Source organism: Lepeophtheirus salmonis, chromosome 6, assembly GCF_016086655.4.
Source record: "Lepeophtheirus salmonis chromosome 6, UVic_Lsal_1.4, whole genome shotgun sequence".
NCBI classification, from domain to species: domain Eukaryota; kingdom Metazoa; phylum Arthropoda; class Copepoda; order Siphonostomatoida; family Caligidae; genus Lepeophtheirus; species Lepeophtheirus salmonis.
Window position 1 is genome coordinate 50,937,609 of NC_052136.2, and position 20,209 is coordinate 50,957,817.

Consider the following 20,209-nt stretch of genomic DNA (forward strand, 5'->3'; position numbering starts at 1 on the left):
TATCTAATTTGGCTACGTAGAGTTGGGGCCAACTCTATTGGAAGGTTTCATGCTCTCAAAATTTTAAGTGCCTTATATTTATCAATATATTTTGCTAATATTTGTTTGTCAATCCATGAGTCTTGTCCATTATGAATCTCACTATGCGATAAAATGAAGGTCTTGGAGTGCCCGCAGGCTGAAACCCAAATTTACTGTTGTTATTTAAGTCGTAAAATATGACTATAACCATTTAAACTTTCAACGGATATCGTTTTGGGCTTTAAAGTCTTTTTTTAAATCAAGTTTGTAGGGCACACTGAGATATTTCGATGTAATGATGTCAGGTGTTTATAGATGCTTCATATTCAAAATAACTGATTAATTGAACTCACAAGCAATGCATTTTTTTTTCTGAAAAATTTATGGAAATCTTTATTCAACAACCATTTGTAGAATTTCAAAACTTTAGGATTGTTGAACTACATCAAAATATTCATGGAAATTGTTCAAGCATTGTGGATCGTATTTTTTTATCATAAGAAATGCATTTGAAACCTCTTTCTTCTTTTTTTTTTTTTTTTTTTTTTTCGAAAAAGTGATTTAATTGGAACCCTGATATCAAATCAAGTACAAAATATGTCGTTATTTATGTATTGTGTAGTAATTAATACTTAAATTGAGGCAATAGATGTATAAATTTTACTGAAGACTTAATTCAACATACAAGATATTGAAAGCAAACATGAAAGCATGAAAACAAAAATGTATAGCTACGCTTTTCATAAAATAATATATAAATACAGTAGGCTTAGATAAAGCTTCATTTAATGATTTAGGCATTGCTAGTGTCTACTATTTATTTGAGACAGTAAGTTCCACATACTGTAAATCGTCTTAGATATAATTATCTTTAATAAGGACCATTAACAAAAGTATTAATGATCTTCTAAGGATCTGTTATACAAATATTCAAATTCTTGATAGATCGAAATAATAAATTAGTTCTAATATTAACACATTTACGCAAAGAAGCACAAATTTTCCATATTAGGACAATTTTTACTCTTCAAAAGTGTCTGCAGGGAACGGGCTGGAATTTTTAAATTTACTAGGAAATTTAATATTTGAAAATTAAAATAATTTAAAAAACAAAACAAAAAAAAACATTTTTTTTTTCATTTGAGATTGATGGGAGAAGGTGTAATGATAATCTCTTATAATTAAAATTCAAATTAAGTGGTTTAAAGTTAGTGAGGTGGCCCAAGAGGGCAAAAAAGTGTCTTCTAACGTGACAAAGACGAGGCAAAGGGACGGAGGAAGGTGTATGATATCAGTATAAATATGGATATAATTGCTCAAATACTTCTCGAGGTTCGCATTGAAGCAGATGAAATCATTTCTTATTCAAAGTTCTGGAATTATGGAGAAATAGAAATAAAGATAAAAAATGTTCAAAAGATGATAGAAAAAATTCATATAAAAGGAAACTGTTTTATGATCAAATGTTGTGGTAAAGACAAGAATGAAAAAAGTGTTGCAGCTGAAGTAAAAGACTATGAGTTGATTGAAGCAACAACAGGATTTTTTTTTAAAAAACCTTCTTAATTTCAAACATTGCTAAGATCACAAATCCTGAGGAGGTTAAAACAGTGATCAATTCCATAGAGAGGGAAGTAGAAGTATATTACCAAACATCAAAAATAGAAGAATATGAAGATGAATTTGCAAAAAAAAATATTTAAAAATCCTGTGAGAATAATGAATATCGTTGTGAAATTCAAATCCATAATTGATATTCCACAGTTAATCCCAATTGGAAATAAATTGGTTAAGACCGAACGCAGTCTCATTGACAAAAAATGGTCTTATTGCATAGAAATCGGTCACATTTATACAGAGTGCGTAGCAAGAAAAAAAGGTTTGCCTCGAGTCTCTCCGTCAGAATATTTTGGAAAATTAAAACTGGTGTACAAAATTAATGAAGGAAAGTGGCTTTTGCTGAGTGGGAATACCCGGTTATCTTCGTCGAATTTATCAGAGGAGGAGGTCGAAGAGAATGATGAGGTATTAAAGATACACGAAGAAATCCAAAACGGTAAGCAAACTCTTGACCAGATAGAAATAAGTGAAACTCCTTCTGTTAGAAACGAGCTAATTTCGGATATCCCTGATGAACGAACGAATGGGGAGTGCATTAATGAAGCAGAAAATAATAAAAAGGTGTCAGGAGCGGATATTTCAGACGATATAGACAATGAATACAGCAATGCTAAAGATAGTAAAGCCGGTGAGGCAATTGATAGAGGCAATGTGGGCAGGGAGGACAGAGATTGAAGGATGAGTGGAGGAAGGTCTTAAGAAAACTAAGTGTAGAAAAAAACACCTAAAACTGATGCTTCACATAAATGAATGTTGGGAAGTCCTGGAGAGGATGAGACGAAGAGATTAAAAGAAGACAAATACCTATTATGATAAGTATATTAAAAGTCCGCTATATAAATTTTTAAACATTGGAAATCAGCAAAAGTAAATCATATTAAATTTAATTAACACAAAACCGCTGTTGGAATACCTTAGTACAAAATCAAATTTTAGTTTGTTCTCACAAAATGTTAGATCTCTCAAGAACTTTCCAAGGCGCTATGATTATGTTGAATATATAAGGAATAAACATGAAGACATATTCTGCCTTCATTACCAAAAAATAACTAAAATGAGTATAAATGCCAAGAAGAATGTTGTAAATGTGGCCCAGTGAATTTATTAATAACAGAAATTGTCTAGTAAATAAAAGAGGGCATGGACATTCATTAGAAAATGGCCTGGTATATAAAAAAAAAGAATAATTGGTAATAGCTACCTATATGGATCATATGATATCATAGAAGTGAAGTGAGAAAAATGACAATTAATTTTAAAAAATGTGTATGGAAAAAAGAAGTCTGCTTTGGGAATTAATAAAGAAAAACAATGATTCCGAGTATGGGACAGAAGGATATAACTTACAAATGTTGTTAACTCAATTAAACAATTGGGAATAACATGGAAAAAGTTGGGTACCGACACAGTGTACATGATGGAATAAAATTGAAGAAAGTGCAAAATTAGTTTAAAAAAACGAACATGAGTTTAATAAAAAGAGTATGCTGGTGGAACTTTTATGTAAATTCAAGACTAATATTTTACATGTCTGGAGATTGGAAGGGGATGTCAAACATTACTAAGAGGTTGCAAAATATTAGAAGAGTACTATTTCCAAAATACAATATAGAAAAACTGTAAGTGCCTAAAAGAATGGGAGGATTTGGAATGAACTCGATTGAAACAATAATTTCCAATATCTCTGGGAAAATGCTTTTTAGAATTTTAAAAGAAAATGTTCCATAGATGATGTACATTAGACAGGGGTGTGACTTTGGGTGTTAACTTTCGGGTCAAAGAATATTATACATTCTGACGAAATAAAAGATGATGGCATTAGGTATTTTGAAAGAAACTTGTATTTGGAAGGGGATATTGGGGATGACAGCTATCCTATTTGCGTCAGAATGGAAGGACTCTTGAGTCACAGAAAGGGAAGAAAGAAGGTGGGATCTGCAGAAAGGGCAGCTATACAAAAGAAAACAATCATCAGCGACATATTAAGAGACTAGTATATGTTGGATAGATTAGCTGGAGAAGGAGTGGTAAAATTTACATGCTACCGGATCACTAATATGTTAATTGCACTTGGAAAACCAATTAATAAAAGTGTGATGCTTTCTTTTAATCTAGAGTTACCCCGGGCAATTAAAAGAGTGAGAGAGAAATTAGGTTTTAAATCGGGATTTTACAGAAATAATATAGAGCAACGACCACTGTTTAAAATCCATTGTGGGAGACTGGAGCAGGATGAAGGAAAAAAAAAGTTCAAAACAATTTTTTCCTCACTAAAGAGCATAAAGAACATCGCATGTAGAAATTTGCAAGCGCATATAAAAAGCAGAACACTAGCTTGCAACAAGTTTACAGGAACATCCCTATTAGACCAGCTTTGTACATTTGAATGCGGAAAAATTGATACACAATTGCATATATTTATTTCATGTCACAGGACAAAAATATTTAGCGAGCTGGCGTCTAAAATTCTATTAAAATTAGGTCTGGAGGAGAAAATGTGGACTTTCCTGTTTGGACCAATTGAAAAGGGTAACAGATCAGCTTTGGGGAGGAACCTTTTGTGTTTGATAAAAAAGTTTTTGTTGATTTGCAAGAAGGAAAGATTTATGGGAAGTATGGATAGCTTAAAATATCATTTAACTTAATGGTAGTAGGGAATCAGGGCGTTGGACTGTGGAAACTTTTGAGAAATCTACTTTTAGAGAACACCTATAGACGCCATTAAGATTGGTGATAGGGAGCCAATTTTATTTTTCAATCATCCTAATCGAGGAAGTGTTAACACCTCAATTTATGTCAGGCTACTTCTCTTGTTCTTGTTTTTTTTTTTTTGAATATTTAAAATTTTTATCCAGAAAATTGATTTTTTTGAGAATAGCCATAGATTTATAAATTTGTTTTTTTGGAAATAGCTTTGAAATTTTGAAATTTTTACCGTAAAATTAAATATTTGAAAAAGGAATAGAGAGCACTACCTGCCTGAGTCTCAATCAACGATCTACGATCAAAATAACGTCAGAATCTTTAGATTTTTTTTCAAGTCATTAACTTTTTTAGTTGTAGCAGAAAGTGTGATACTTTGTGGCTATTAGTAACAAGTATATGCTAATTGGGATTGAATTTATTAACTAAAACTTATCTTCACGAACTATATTTCTCACCCAGTAAGAAACTTTGAATGATTGCATTCCTGCATTGAAAAATAAGGTATTTTTTATACAAAAAAAATAATACATATGAGATATGTACGTACGTTGATATTGTATTAAGATTATGTGGACAAAAAAATGTGTTTTACAAATTGAAGGAAAATAATAGCAAGTACATAGAATTATGTATTTTAACAAATCGTAAAGTAGTTGAGTCGTAATTTATTGTTCGAGTCTAAAAATTCAAAATATTTGTTCAAAACATACCAGGACAAATATATCGATAGAAAAATAATACACTATTATGATAATTAGTAATAAATTATTGAGATCATTCCATCCATAGCCTATTTTCCACATGATTTCCTCCAATTCAGAGGAATTTGGAATGTTGTCAATAACATTTTGTTAACATATTATTAAGAACGTTGAAATCGATTTTAGAATTTTCTTCTTCTTTTTTTTTTACATTAAAGTAATGTGATAAATGTGTTTTGGTTATTCTATTTCAATTTTGAAAGTTCAATGTTTTTATACGAGTACATACATAGTTTTGCTTTGAGGACGTTATAATTAATTGTAATAAATCAATCACGAACCATTTCTAACAATCCATGGTTCCACTACATTTATAATGAGATAATATATGGTATTATTCAATAAGTGGAATGTTAGAACATTCGCTCAAATAATAAAAGTCCCTCAGAAACTATTAGCTGTAAGAAACAGGGGTACGTAGGAGCTGGGACTCAAATCCATATTTTGAATACTTTCCATTTGAATTGATATCATAATTGTATTCGTAAGCTATGAGGCGAGATTTTATTGGATTTTAATCCATGTTTTTAAAATTTTCCGAGTTTCTTATGAACTTTTTTTAAAAGATGGTATTTACAAAATACTTTTTATAAAATTCTTTACATTGGAATTGTACTGGACTTGTCCTTGACTTAGAATATATATATTTATATAGGAAAATTTTCACGCAGTTATTATATTATTTTAACTGTATCTACAGTATTTTTGATAGAGTAATAGATCTATTCGGGCAAGATTTTTTTACATTTGGAGTACGACATGATTGCTTATGAACAGTCACAAGAAACTGTTCCCTATATATCCTTTAGTTTAAATTTCAACTATGAAATTGGATATCCACATTTACTTATGATTGATTAAACAACGAAAAATAGCTTATATTAAAAATGTTCAGTCTTGATTTTATTTTACTTTTCTAAAATAGACCTCAACATACGGGAAAGTGAAAAATTATAATTTTGCTATAAATGACTTTTGTACAAAGATTGTCTTACGAGTCATTTTGACCCAGTTATTATAAAATTATCCTTGATTGAAAAAATTCAAGATTCACATATAAATGGAATAATGGAATATTGATGGGCATTGTCTTGTAGACTAAATACGACCATATTATGTAGACATAGATTAAGAATATGATCACTCTAATTGAAGAAACAACAATAGATTTAGAACTACAAAAATATCTCAAGGGTAATATTTATATACATGAACTTTACCCAAAACTATTTATTCAACAAAATCAAAAGCATGCATATGCATTAGACTAAAGCCACATTATTTCAAAATAATTTACATTTTGAACGAAGAAGACATGTTTTTGGTAAGGATAAAGTAAATGAATAAGAAGTTATTGAGGTTATAAACTGAATTTAAATGTAACCCAAGTCTTGATGATGGATAATTCAAGATGAATAATTCGACTTAGATGTATTTAATGAAAGTTATATAAAAAATACAGGCCCGGACTCTATTCATCTTCAAAGGAAGAATACATTTTTCTTTATGAAAGTTAGTCTTTTTGTCAAAAACTGTTAGATAAATTGGTCCTCAATGACAAAAAATGGAAGCGAACTGAAATGTCACTCAGAATTGAAAATAATCACTCATAGTCCCATAAAATATGACATATCCTATTCAGAAATCCATTCAATAATTTGTTTATTCCCCACTCCGAAGAATAAAAATGACAAATTTAGAAGGATTTTGCAGATATGGCCAGAATTTGAAAACCCGGTTTATGACTTACCTTCAATCATTATTGAGTTCTTGATATTGACAGCCCTTGTTATATCTTCTGATGAGGCAACAATTAATCTAAGGGACACAGATAGTGTTATCGAATAAGTTTTAATATTAGGTTGCGGAAAAAGTAATTTAATGTTTCCCGCCCTTTTTCTTGTTCATTATTGGTCACATTGGATCATACCATAAGATAGTGTAAAGGTGTGAATGAATACTAAAAACGCTTTTCCGATAGCATTGCGCTTAGCCGGTTTAGTTGTGAGCTATTGTGCGTCAAGTATCGATGTCTCAAAGGTAGAAACTCGCTATATTTTACATTTTCAAACCTAAAAGGAAAAAACGCGTTTAAAGGTTACCAAGAAAATTTACAATTTATACAGGTTCGATATTTTTTCGATTTCTGTTGCACAACAATATTTCGAGCGATTTTTTTTTAATACGAGACAAGAAGACATCATCAAGACAACACCAGGCCACACGTCTTTTATGACGCGCCAGAAGCTATGGGAGCTCAGAATGGAAGTTTTCATACATCCACGCTACAGTCCAGAGCTAGCATTAAGTGACTACCACCTGTGCCTGTCTTTGGCCAATGTACTTGGAAGTACAAATTTGGGCTCAATAGAGGTCAGTGAAAATTGGTTGTCCTAGTCTTTTTGCTAATAGGGACAAGGTCTTCCACAAGAACAGCATTATAAAGTTGGATTCTTGTTGGGAACAAGTTATCAAACAGAATGGGGCATACTTAGTTTAAACTGGATGATTACAAAACTTTTTACAAAGCATTTAATTAAAGTGGACGCCCCTGATAGCAATAGGGTATTTTTTAACTATTATTTAAAATATTAAAGTTTCTGAATCGGCACGGGGGAATTTTTACTAGAATTATATCGGAATCGTTCCATCACTAATAGCGAGTATGCACTACCCCTTGGGATACTGCGTTGGAATAAAGACTATGACTCAAGTGCCAGGAAATCTGTAAATTCATCTTGGATTTCATCATTTTGCAAAATCTTGACATTTTTATAAGAAATTTTATAAAAAAAAATTGTTAAAGCTTCTTGAGACGAAAAATCAATATGAGAGTATTTTCTAAAAAATCTTTATTTTTTGAAAGAATCCCTCTATCCTGCTCTGTTTTGGTATGAATCTATCACGGCGTTATCTTACTAACACAAAAATATAACTAACTAGACTGAATTATATTCAAACCCAGATTGAACATTCGTGTGTCGTCATAAAAGTGTATTTCCTTTTCTCTTTCCTCCCTTGTCGTAGCTGATTATAGCTGATCTACTCCAAAACATTTTTCTATTTGTCAGGCCTACCATTTTGTTTTTCGGTTCTTTTTTTTAACCTGCCCATAATACACACAATTTTCATAATTAATTATATTTATGAAATTTAATTCATATTTTTAAGGTTCATTTGTGACGTGTTCGAATACTCTTTATTACATAATAATTTATCAAAAAAGTTTTTTAATAAGTTAGTTGAGAACCGAGGGAGTTTAAAAAGTTTATATATGTAATAAATTTTAGTTGAAATTAAATGAAGAATTACAACTTCCCTCGAGTTAATTTTTTTTTTTTATTCAGAAATAGTAAAATGAAAAGAATTGTTTAATAAAATCCTACATAGAGTTGATTAGCAAATTGGGATTTATGTCAATATAATGTTGAACATGAAATTTAAATTAAGTATGTATATTTTTATAATTTTGCTGACTCAATAGTTCAAAAATATAAGAAAAATGTTCAATATCATTTGGATGAGGTAAAAAAAATACCAAAAATATATTTGACTGATGAAACATTTGCAATAAATTGATATATTTTATAATATAAACGATTATTATATTTGAAAATATTGTAAATCAATTTTCTAAGTACACAAATATCCAATAAATAATTACATAATATTTATCGTACAAGGTTAAAATATGTAAAGTTACGCTGCCAAAAATAGATGCATAATACCAATCAATTAACAAGGCAATATTAGACATCGCAATTATTAAATCCAAATGTATTTAATAAAAAAATGATATTGTAAATGAATTAGAAAATGGATTAAAAAGGAAAATTCCATTCCACCCCTAGGTTGCGTGCTTAAAAGTTATATTTGTTCCGATGATTTTGAAAACTTTGTATTACATTACGTATAGTTAATTAATTACCTATTAGGTATACAAAATTAGTAAAATTTAGTTACCATTCATGTCATTTTAAACTATTTTATTGTCTGAGGTAGAAAATTATGGCCATGTTTATTTAATAAACTATTGATAAGAGGCATATGAGTAGAATATTAGGTAAAAAGTGCAGCTTTCATTATTTTAAAATGTATTTATATCGATGATACGAAATAAAGCTGCTTTTTGAGATTTTAGTAAATGCTTTCCATTTTATTATGGAACTTATAAAAATGCAGTAATGTGTTTTTGGTGTTAGATGGATTGAGTGTTAAGAATACTTTTTTTTCTTGTATTCATCTATCCGTAGGACTTTAATTATTTATTTGGTATAATTTGTGTATTTCAATTTTTTATAAGGCTCAAACTATACATGAACATTGCTTCACTAATTTTTTAAACGACTATCACATTCTTATTTCCTTTTTAAAGTAAGTTATATAACACGTTCGACTTATTTTGATATTCATTACGGGGGGTTTTTGGGCAAAACAAATAAAAATAAGATGATTACCGAATAGATAAATTAGTATTTTTTTATCTAGTTTTTGTCGGTTTAGAACTTTTTTTGTTATAGAAATATGAAAAAAAGAATTGAATATTTTGAAATGCTAATTGATTCTTTCATAATATGTAATTGGGTTTTAGATTTGGCTTAAAGGGCTAAAAATGATTAAGGCTTTATGTCACTGATGTGTTCTCAGAATTTGTGTAAAGTTTTGTTTTAGGTTTTTTTCAAGTTGTGTTTCAGAAGTAAATTTGAAATGATTAATACACTTGAGTTGTAGAAAATATAACCTCAGAATAACAAGAGATTTTTTGTACACAGTTGCATATTTCTACCATAACTTTTTTATTTAATTGAAAACATTTTAACATTATTTCTAATGCTTTTAGAGTGAACATCTAAAACGCGTTGTTACTTTAATTACATCAAACAATTATTATTCGGGAAAAAACAAAGATAAAAAGGCCCAAAATTAGTTATTAGTCAACAGATTCCTCCCAATTTTGAGATTATCATTAAATAACTATTCATAATATTTTTCAAATTAACAAGAGCGATTCGAATTTGTCAAGATATTGTTCAGAACACTAGTTCGAGAAAAAAAAAGCAGAAACATCTACAGCGACAACAAAATACGGTATAAATTTTTGTGTTAATATGCATAGTAAACAATTCCAAGAATAAAGTAATCATTAGTACGTGTGCTCATAAACGAAGTAGAGTAAAACTAAGGATTTGGGGGGAATAATAAATATAAGACCAAGTTTGACTTGAATTTGAATTAAGGATCAATATCATAGTAATCTCTGTTAATTACGGCGCTACCTCGTTATCACAAAAATATATACTGTATTTTGTGGTCAGCTGGTGATGTTTCTACTTTTTTTCTCTTAATTTGCTTTTTGCATTTTGATTGGTTGAATAAACTATCTACTGTTAAATTGTGAACAAAACCGAACAGAGGTAGAATTAAGGCTTCAAACCAAGTAACAAAACGCGACCTTTAGGATGACATGTCGTTACCTCTATAGTATCACGCAACTTTTCCTTTAAAAATATACAGAAAAAAAAGGCCTAATATCATGTGGTAGTTAGCCAAATAAGTCAATCATACCAACTGCCATATATCTCTTATATACTCCCAGACTAACACGGTCATATTATTTCTTCGCCATTTTTAAAATGAGTTACATTTTATTACAATCTATATAGTATTTTATTCGATAGTGTATTATAATATTACTTCGTAATATTTTATTAAAAGAGTAGTTATTATGTTATTTTCTATAAGGAAATAGGCAAAATTTCTCTAAAGAAATAATAAAATGGCCAATATATATATAAACGACGGGGAATCAACAAGAAATTGTATTTCTTTCCTTTGGGAAACGAAGCATGAGTATAGAATAATAATCTATTACTTTGTATATTTATCAAATGGAATAAATTATGAAATCCATGATTTATGAAGGGAGAAGAAGGAATGGACAGCTGACAACCAAATACATAGGCTATTTTTGTGTTAGCGAGGTAACACTGTGCTCAGAACATAAAATAGTGGAGCGTTTAACACTTTTTTGCGAGGTGTCGCTTTTAATATGACGTCAACTCTGTTATTTTTCTTAACGACGTAGTCTGGGATATTGTAAAGAAGATGATTGATGATTATGGTGGAGCACGCCTCAAACTCTAAAATTGCTGTGGGGAAAGAAGAAATTGTTTTATTCTTTGATTTTTTCTTTTTTTTAAATCCCACCAAAGAGCAGAGAAGTTTTTCATAATACAATTATGATTTATTGAGTGTTATTAATTATATTGATTAATAGTGTAAGAATGTATGAATAATTTAAGACGCAATGTAAGAATGCAAATAGGTGGGAGCTTGGAGTCGAGACTTGTTTGTCAATCCATGAGTATTTTCTAATATTCATAGTCCATCGTATCTTATGATAATTACTAACGGAGAAGTGAATTATATTCGAATCGGATTTTTTTTCTTATTATACTAATTGAAATTTTGGGACATAATTTCATCATTTTTACAACAAAAACAACCATTTTATGGTTTTATAAAAATAAACATTACATATTTTGATTAAAAAATTCAAAATGAACATCAATGTCAACAAAAAATATGCAATAAAGGCATATTATCCTCATGTATTTATATATGAAGGAAAAATATCCTTAAGGTACAATGGCTGTAAGGAAAAATGTCACTAACCGAAATGGTTTTTGGTAAAATTTTCTTAGGCAATAAAGTTTAAGGCAAAAATACCTATTGTTGCATATTTTATTGAATTGACTAAAATAGTAGATAACGCAAAAGGAATATGAATAGAGACACACTCAATAAAAATTAAGGATCACGTCACTTTGTAAATGACTAAAACAAGGAACATTAAACTAGTGAATTGAAGTGATAAACTTTGAATTTTCTGTACGTTTGTAAAAATTTGTGAGCCTGAAAAATGTACGTAACCCTATATGGACCAGTGTTTGTTTTTTTCTTTTGCCGCCTCAATTGAATTTGGGAATGTGAGGCGTCTTTTGAGTTTTGGTTCTAAGTTGTAGTTTAAGATATTTTATTACACCCAATTATATTCTTAATTGTATTTAGTGACTATCGAGCAAGTTTGCAATGGCAAATAAAAATTATACTGTAAATATTGGTTATATGAACGATATTGTTGGTGTAGTTCTGAAAGGACACTGTTCCATATATAAGGATAAATGCTTAATCTATTGCATTTGGTATTAACCTTCAATTACTTTTCTGGGGTCTTTGGAAACACCATTTATTTTACGTTTTTGTACATACATAATCAAACAAAAATTTTATGATTTTTCTTAATTACTCTATATCCAAGTTCAGGAGTAATTAATATTTATTTATTATTTTGACCCTTTCCGATCGAGATTTTGTAAAAAAAAAAAATGATGTACTTATTACAATATAATTGACCTTAAAAGATTAATTTAAATATGGTAGAACCAAAGCGTCTTAATCATTACATATATCTTCTTTTTTCTCCCCGAAATTATTTATGAATTAATCAGATTTTGCTCAGGTCACTGGAGCTTAAATAATATATATTCAAAAAGTGTATATACTCGTCCACACTATATTGTCCTATAGTAAATTATTTTAACAATATATAACACCGTTATTAATTTGTCTTGCAAAATATGTTTGGCTTCGTTCGGTCTCAAAAAAAGAATTGTGTATAGATCGGTCTCAAATAAAAATTAAAGGTTATCTTAGAAAATATAAACAATAAAGAAGAAAACATATCTATAGATACATGACAGTTATGTTATAAGACACATCCTTCTTTTTTAAATTTTTAGAAAGGAAAGTCCTATTTTTTTAATGGTATTCACTCTATTTGATCCATAGGGTAGCTTTAAAAAAACTTTATTAATATTTTTTATAGGTTAGTCCAATATTTATCATAATTAATAATGGTAAAATAATTATTAATGCTGCATTTCAATCTTTATTGAGGAAGTAAAAAACTTTTGTCTCCTTTTAAACTTTGAACAGGATGTGCAACCTAAAGATGGTATCGTACGGCAAGAAAATTTTGTAATGGTAATTTTTTCCCGATCATATTACACCTTTTTCGAACTAGCCGTAATCGAAATTTAAAAAATGTTTAAAATCGAACTGGTATATTGTATAGTGTTTGTAGAGAAGAAAAAAACTTTAATATATATCTCTACAAAAATCCCATCCCTAATAATGATACGAAACAAAAGATGACTATTGTCGAGTCAAAAATATTAACCAACCATAACTAATTTGGTTTTGTTACATGACAAACTTATGACGTATAACTCAATTGATGCACTTGAAGGAGCCCATTTTTAGATTTACAAGGTGTCAGGATGTTTCTAGACTCTTTGGCTTATAAAAACAATTAAAATACAACGACAATTGATATCCGAGATAATAAATTCAATCCCTTGTATAAGACCAGGAAAAAAATCGATGAATAAAGAAAAACTGAAAAAATCCACCTACGGTTGCTGGGCTGTGCAATGAATTTCAGGATGGAGAAATAATTTTTTTTATTCAAAAGCTAGTAATTCATCATTCCTTTTGCTGAAACTAAAAACTTGACGTTTGCAGGAGCCATTATTTTGAGTCTTCTGGGGTTGAGGAGTTGGGGTGCATTTCCCCATTTGGTTGAGGTACCTTTCAGTACAGGGTCTGACTCAGATATTTTAATCACTGAAACCAAGTCGAAAAAACCCGTCTCGGGCTGCGTTCCAAAACTAGTTTTACTTTAACTATAGGTATGAAGGTTAAGGCAGAGCTTTACACTCTGCATAAACCTTCGATTACGATATATTTGCTATGGATTTACTGGGTACATATCATAATGTATGAAGAATTGTAATATAATTTATATTACGTACACTTTTATGGAGGAAGGAACAGGACTTAATAATAATCCCCGTTGTGCTCTCTGAATTTACAAACAGATGCTAAACCCTCATGTTTATGTGTGTGCCTGCAAGCAATAGATGAAAATTAGGGCACTCGAGGCTCTTACTTTGAAACAGCAAGAGTTATATATGTACATATGTTGACTTATTATTCAAGAAAACAAAATGATATAGCACGTAGGGAATAAGAATGTTATAAGAATTCCATTTTTACTTTTTTACTTATATTTTTATCTATTTTGGTTTTAGTTTGTACCTTATGTCACCGTCTCATTTTGAACTATTATTGAAATAATTCGACAATATGTTTATATGGTATACACTGTGAGGGCCTAAGACTTGCAGTAGCTTGATTAATTTATGAAAAAAGTCACTTTTTATATTTGAAATATTATATTTTTTATTCAATGACGAGTAATAACAGTCTTGACACAAAGATTAGCAGATCTTGAGCATGAATACCTTATCTATAGCGTACCACATTGTCATTATGGTGAGGTGGAGCAAATTCAAATTTGTATGAAAGGTGCGAAAGACATTCTTCTCAAAAACACCACAAACTGCAAAGTTCAGGGGGTTGAAGTCAGCCCAGAAGTCAGCCATATTTTTGTTGCATAAGCTGAGGTTCTTTTTGGCTGTAACAGGTTGTAATGGACTATTTGATTGAAGATGTTAAGTGGGTCTGTAGCCTTCTCGAGACTGACATCGGCGTGGAGGAGATAGATCACACATTTTGTAGTTGCTTGGATATTTTTACCCTTAGAGACATTAGATACAGACAAGAAATGTTTATTTTTGTTTCAGCTGTCGTTTGGTTGTGTAATGAAACCTTGTAATAAAAAAACGAGGGTACAATCTCAAGTAAATGGAACTGGATTTAAGGGACAGATCTCTTACTTTTCACAATAAATTAAGGACTAGATCGAGATTCAATAAACCAATAAAGATTAGCAACCTACTACTAATTCAAAATCAATATTAGTTTCATCCAACTAAATGGGATAGGACAGGTAAATGGATATGGTTTAAAAGGATTGTAAGAGTCAGAGAAGATTAAACTGTTACTCAGCTTTTCCAAACTTGCTGAGTCTTGCCGGGCAACGATATTCTAAAAGCTAACCCAAAGTTGTTACTTAAGCCGAATCGAAAAAAACGATCTCGGACTGAGTTCCAAAACTAGTTTTTAATTTAACTACAGCTATGAAGGTTAGGTAGAAGTCTTATCAAAGTCAAGAACAAGTTTCACGCCAAGGAATTGTGGAAATATTTTCAAACTATTTAATGAGGGGTCAAGAGATTTAACACACAAAAAAATAAGGAATGTATTAACTATTGGAGAAAATAAAGGCATCAAGCCAAACAAGAGATATTTGGAATATTCAGAAGCCCCCGCATTCTTTATTTCTGCTTCAATTCTTTCACAATCCTATCAAGTATTGACAAATAATTCATAGGAAAAAAGGAAAATATGTACACAAATTATGCCCAAAGTTCCAAATGCACCATTTGAAGTTATTGTAGCCGATTATTGTGACATAAAAGGCAACAAAAATATGGTCGTTTCTGACAAATTATCTGGATGGACAAAGATATTTTGCACATCTGTATGGAATTCAAGTAGCTAAAGAGGGCTTATAATGAGCCTAAGATTTATTTATTTTTGACACTTTCGAAGTGCCAAAAGAATTGACGAGTGATAATGCACCTGAGTCTGGGTGTGGAGAGACAAGAATATTTTTAGAAAAATTGAGAATCTTCCATAATGCCATAATTCTTCTGCCTACTTCACACAATCAGATGAAAGAGCTGAGGTCGCAGGAAAATAAGTGAAAATAATATTGTTTGATATTATAGGACAAAATGGTACCTTGGATAACGATGCATTTTTAAAAGCTATTCAAACGATGTCAAATACGCCTAATCCCTTGACAGGAATATCTTAAGAACAAATAATTTTTGGAACACAAGTATCTGATACTCTGTTCAGATTTGTGAAAACACATCCTGTGGGCCCCTACAATGTAGTATACTTTTTACTGTCTGCAATTTATATATCTTTGTTAGGTGTACCAGAACAATTGTGGTAGCGGTGTACTGAGGCAGTACCATACTAAATTGATATTGTAACCATTACTTGCAGCTCATGACGTAACTCCTCAAATTTAAAAAAAAGGAAGAATCAACAAGGTTGTGTTTTTTTACAATTAAAGTGCATGCCAATTTTTTTTTTTTTTATTCGAAAATGTATGGAAAAGTACCAAAATACCGAAACCTATATTGGTCTAGAACTGGTATCAAAATATTGGTATCGTGACAACTCTAATGTAAGATCAACTTAAATCCATTAGTTGTGACTTTGTACAAATTGTAATTCATATAAGTAAATTGTACAAGTTATGATCAAAAAATGAGGTGAATAATTTTTAATGAAGAATTTAGAATAAGAGTACTTCTAATCAGGATAATACATTAATTAAATCTTCCATGAATGTTCAATACATTAAAGGTGTATTATAAGTTATACTTAGATAAAGTTAGTAATTGGTATGTCTCCTAGATGCTAACATCAATTAATTGTTAGTAATACTAACAAGGATTGATGTTATAATTAAATATATCGTTACTGTAACATTTCTCCAATCTATCATGCTGATCAGTAGTATATAATATAATTTTTATAGCATCTGCTATAATAATGTGAAAAGTTAATTAAAAATTAATTAAAATATGATTTACATCCATTTTTAAAAAACAAATGGTGGAGGTAAAATTTGTAGTACGTGTGAGGACGAGTTAAATAAACCAATATATCTGAATGTAATAAGTTTGATCTTGTATTTATTTATGTTCATGTTTGACCTTTTATATAAATTCTTTTTATACATACAATACTTTAAAATCGTTCCATCTTAATAATAAAAGGTGTACTTAATAAAGAAAAACGAAGGGAGGAATACAATATTTGGTGATGGAGCTTGTTCGCTAAAAAATTTATGTCATTGCTGGATTTGAAGCATGATACTTGAACTATTAGCTTCTGCTCTTATATCATTCTCAGTTTGAATTTGAGACAAGTGTTTTACCAATCGAATTGTTCTCTTTTAAAGAGCTGATACCACTTCAGTCATATTGGAAACATTTAAAGAATGCCATAAATGATCTAATATGCATCCACCTATTGTGGCAGCACGGTCAGAATTATTTGAATGAATCAGTATTTGTATATTGCATCGCCTGTCATATATTCCAAGCTATGGAGGAAATCTTGTAATGCTGATTTTAGAGGTCGTTTAGATTTTTAAATATGTCTATATCTATAAATTATCAATTTTTTCAGCAACTGTACATGTATGCTTCTTGTCTTAATTAAAAGCATTCTTACTTGTTCTCTAAGCTTCAAAAATTTGAAGAAAAAAAAAATATTTCATTGGGAAAGTTAACCAAAAATTATATAAATTAACAATTGACTTTAGTAAGATCCAGCACATTAGGGTATGTCTTTTATCTATAACTAAATTATTCGACATAATTTTAATAAGCCAAAAAAGCATATTCTTTCAGATGATCCGCCCACAATCTTTTTGAAACACAGCTCTATGGTAATTAAAAGGCAAGTCAAGTATACAGGGTCGTTCAAGTTAATCTGGACCACCTTTAACTGCATTCTGATCAATAGAGGAAGCAAGTGGAGCTTTGAAATTTCATTTAAAAGGTCTAATAATACAAAAAGAAATATTTAATATGTCAGCCATCTTCGCCAATCATTTGCTCGATACAAGCCTTAAGGATTTGCAGACCTTCACTACGTCTGGAGGGGAGACTTTGTCTCAGTACTTAATGATGGAGGCCTTCAAGGAGTCAATTCAAGTGTGTGAGTTGGCAGAGACCTTCCTCTCTAACTCCCCTTAAAAGAATTAATCAATAGGATGCATATCAGAAGAGTTAGAGGGTTAGGTCAGGGGATCCCAAAATGGCACCTTCTCTTCTTTCAATAAGTTTTTGGGTCTTGCAGGCCTTGTGAAACTTGCTGAGTCTTGACGAAACATGAACTCGACAAAATCGGGCTCAGCTTTCATCCAAGGTATCACTAGGTAAGACAAAAGTTTACAGTAGCTATCGGTACCCACCCTTTCTTTTAGCTCAAAGAAAATGGGGGGAGGGAAGACACTGTCATTACTCCAAATGATCCCAAGGGACATAAGGCTATAAGAAAACTTGGTTTAGAAATCATGGAGAATATTAGCTCTCTCTGTGGCTAACCACCTGTCGTTCTGGATGTTGTAGGATCTGTCGACAGTCCGTTGTTTCTCATCAGACTAAAAGATGATTCGGTAACTATGGGTCTTGAAATCGTTCAGCAATTTTCTTCCGTGTGCAGCCCGATTGGCCTTCATTTTTTGTCTATAAGGATATGTCTTCTGTAGAGTGTATGACTCCCTCCTCAGATCATTGTTTATAGAGCTGGAAACTGTGGGACGGTTTACTTGGCGTTTTTTTGGAATGAACGTTAGTCGTGAGTTCCAGAAGATACCTTCAAGGGCCATTTCAGGCGTACGATGAATCTGGAGTGCGTTTTTATCACTCCAGGACTTGTAGGTGTTTTCCTTATATACCCTTTCCTCCTTCTATTGGTTGTAGACGTCATACACGTGCACTTTAGGTACCCCAGCATTTTCTTGATGTACACTGGGCTGTTCCCCGCGCAAGCCAATTCGATTATGCTGTTCTTCCGGATGTCCTCCGTCGTAAATATTTGTTTTGAATAAAAAGTTGTGCACTTAACTTAAAGCTAATACTCAAGCTCTCACTTTAAAATTGAGATAACCTAGTTAAATGGGTTCCTTATTGTTCAGAAAGTAGTTTAAGATGATCCGGATTTACCAGAACGACCCTGTATATACACATAACACACTCAGAAGAGTGTACGTATGTACACATTGCAAATTGTAATTCTACAATCCAATTCAATCAATGCTCTACTCTGCATATCAATTCTAATTACTTCCAAAATCTTATTTATTTTATTTCTCATTGATTAATTCTCAGTCGATGGACTTATATTTTTTGATAAAAATATTCATATACAACATATTCAATATCAAAGGAAACAATATCTTCTTCATAATGATTAATATATTAATGAAAATCAGGAGAATATTTTTCAATTCATAATGGCAAAAATTTGAAAAAAATTTCTCTTGTATAAAATTGTTTGTTTTGGAGTCATCATTATTGAAATGGAAAAACTTTTCTTCATAAGTATATAGTTTGTTAAGATTGTCACACTTTGCTAACAACACAATACTCAATGAATTTTGATGTCAGCTATCGATTCCCTCCTCTCGCTTGATATGTCATGGTTATTTCATAATTTATTCTTTTTAATAAATAAACAAAGTAATAAGTAATTCTACACTCATTCTCTGTTTCCAAATGCCAGGTATACAATTTCTTGTTGATCTGTCTCAATATCATATGTAAATATCAAATAAAATAATATTTAGATTTTATTAATATAAAATTCATTTTAAAAATGGGGAAAGAATAATATGAAAGTGATAGCTATGGAGATATAAGAAATGAATGGCAGTTGGAATGATTTATTTATTTGATTTTGGACCTTTTTTCTTTTTGGATTAAAAGGTTGCGTGATACAATTAAGGTAACGACGTACACAATTTTATACATTTATTAATTTCTTTCAATTATAAGTGTGATTACTACCCAATGTTATTTATTTGTGTATAGAAATGAACTAAAATCAGAGATGCTGAGAAAAATTACTCGAACTTTAAGTAACTTAGATCTGTGTTTTTATTGTTGACTAATCATTGAATATGATATGAGGAAAAAAAAGTTAGGATATGTGAAAGCTATTTGACAACTTTTAAAAGTTTTAAACGGTCCATTAAAATTTGAACACTTTGAATCTTAAACTTCAACAACATATAGTTTATTAATCAAGTATACAATTTAATCAAAATTAATACTTTCAATAGATGTGTCCGAGCTCACTTAATCATTAATGTAGCAGCCCTTAGTCTCCTCGTAATTATATACCCTTCTCCCAGCGATGCTCTCATCTGTGTAATTCGGTGTTTTTGTCTACAAAATAATTGTTCACGAAATGGTGATTGGCTCTTCATTTGACGAAAATCTACTCTAAGGTTGTCAAGTACCTAATGATGCTCCTGT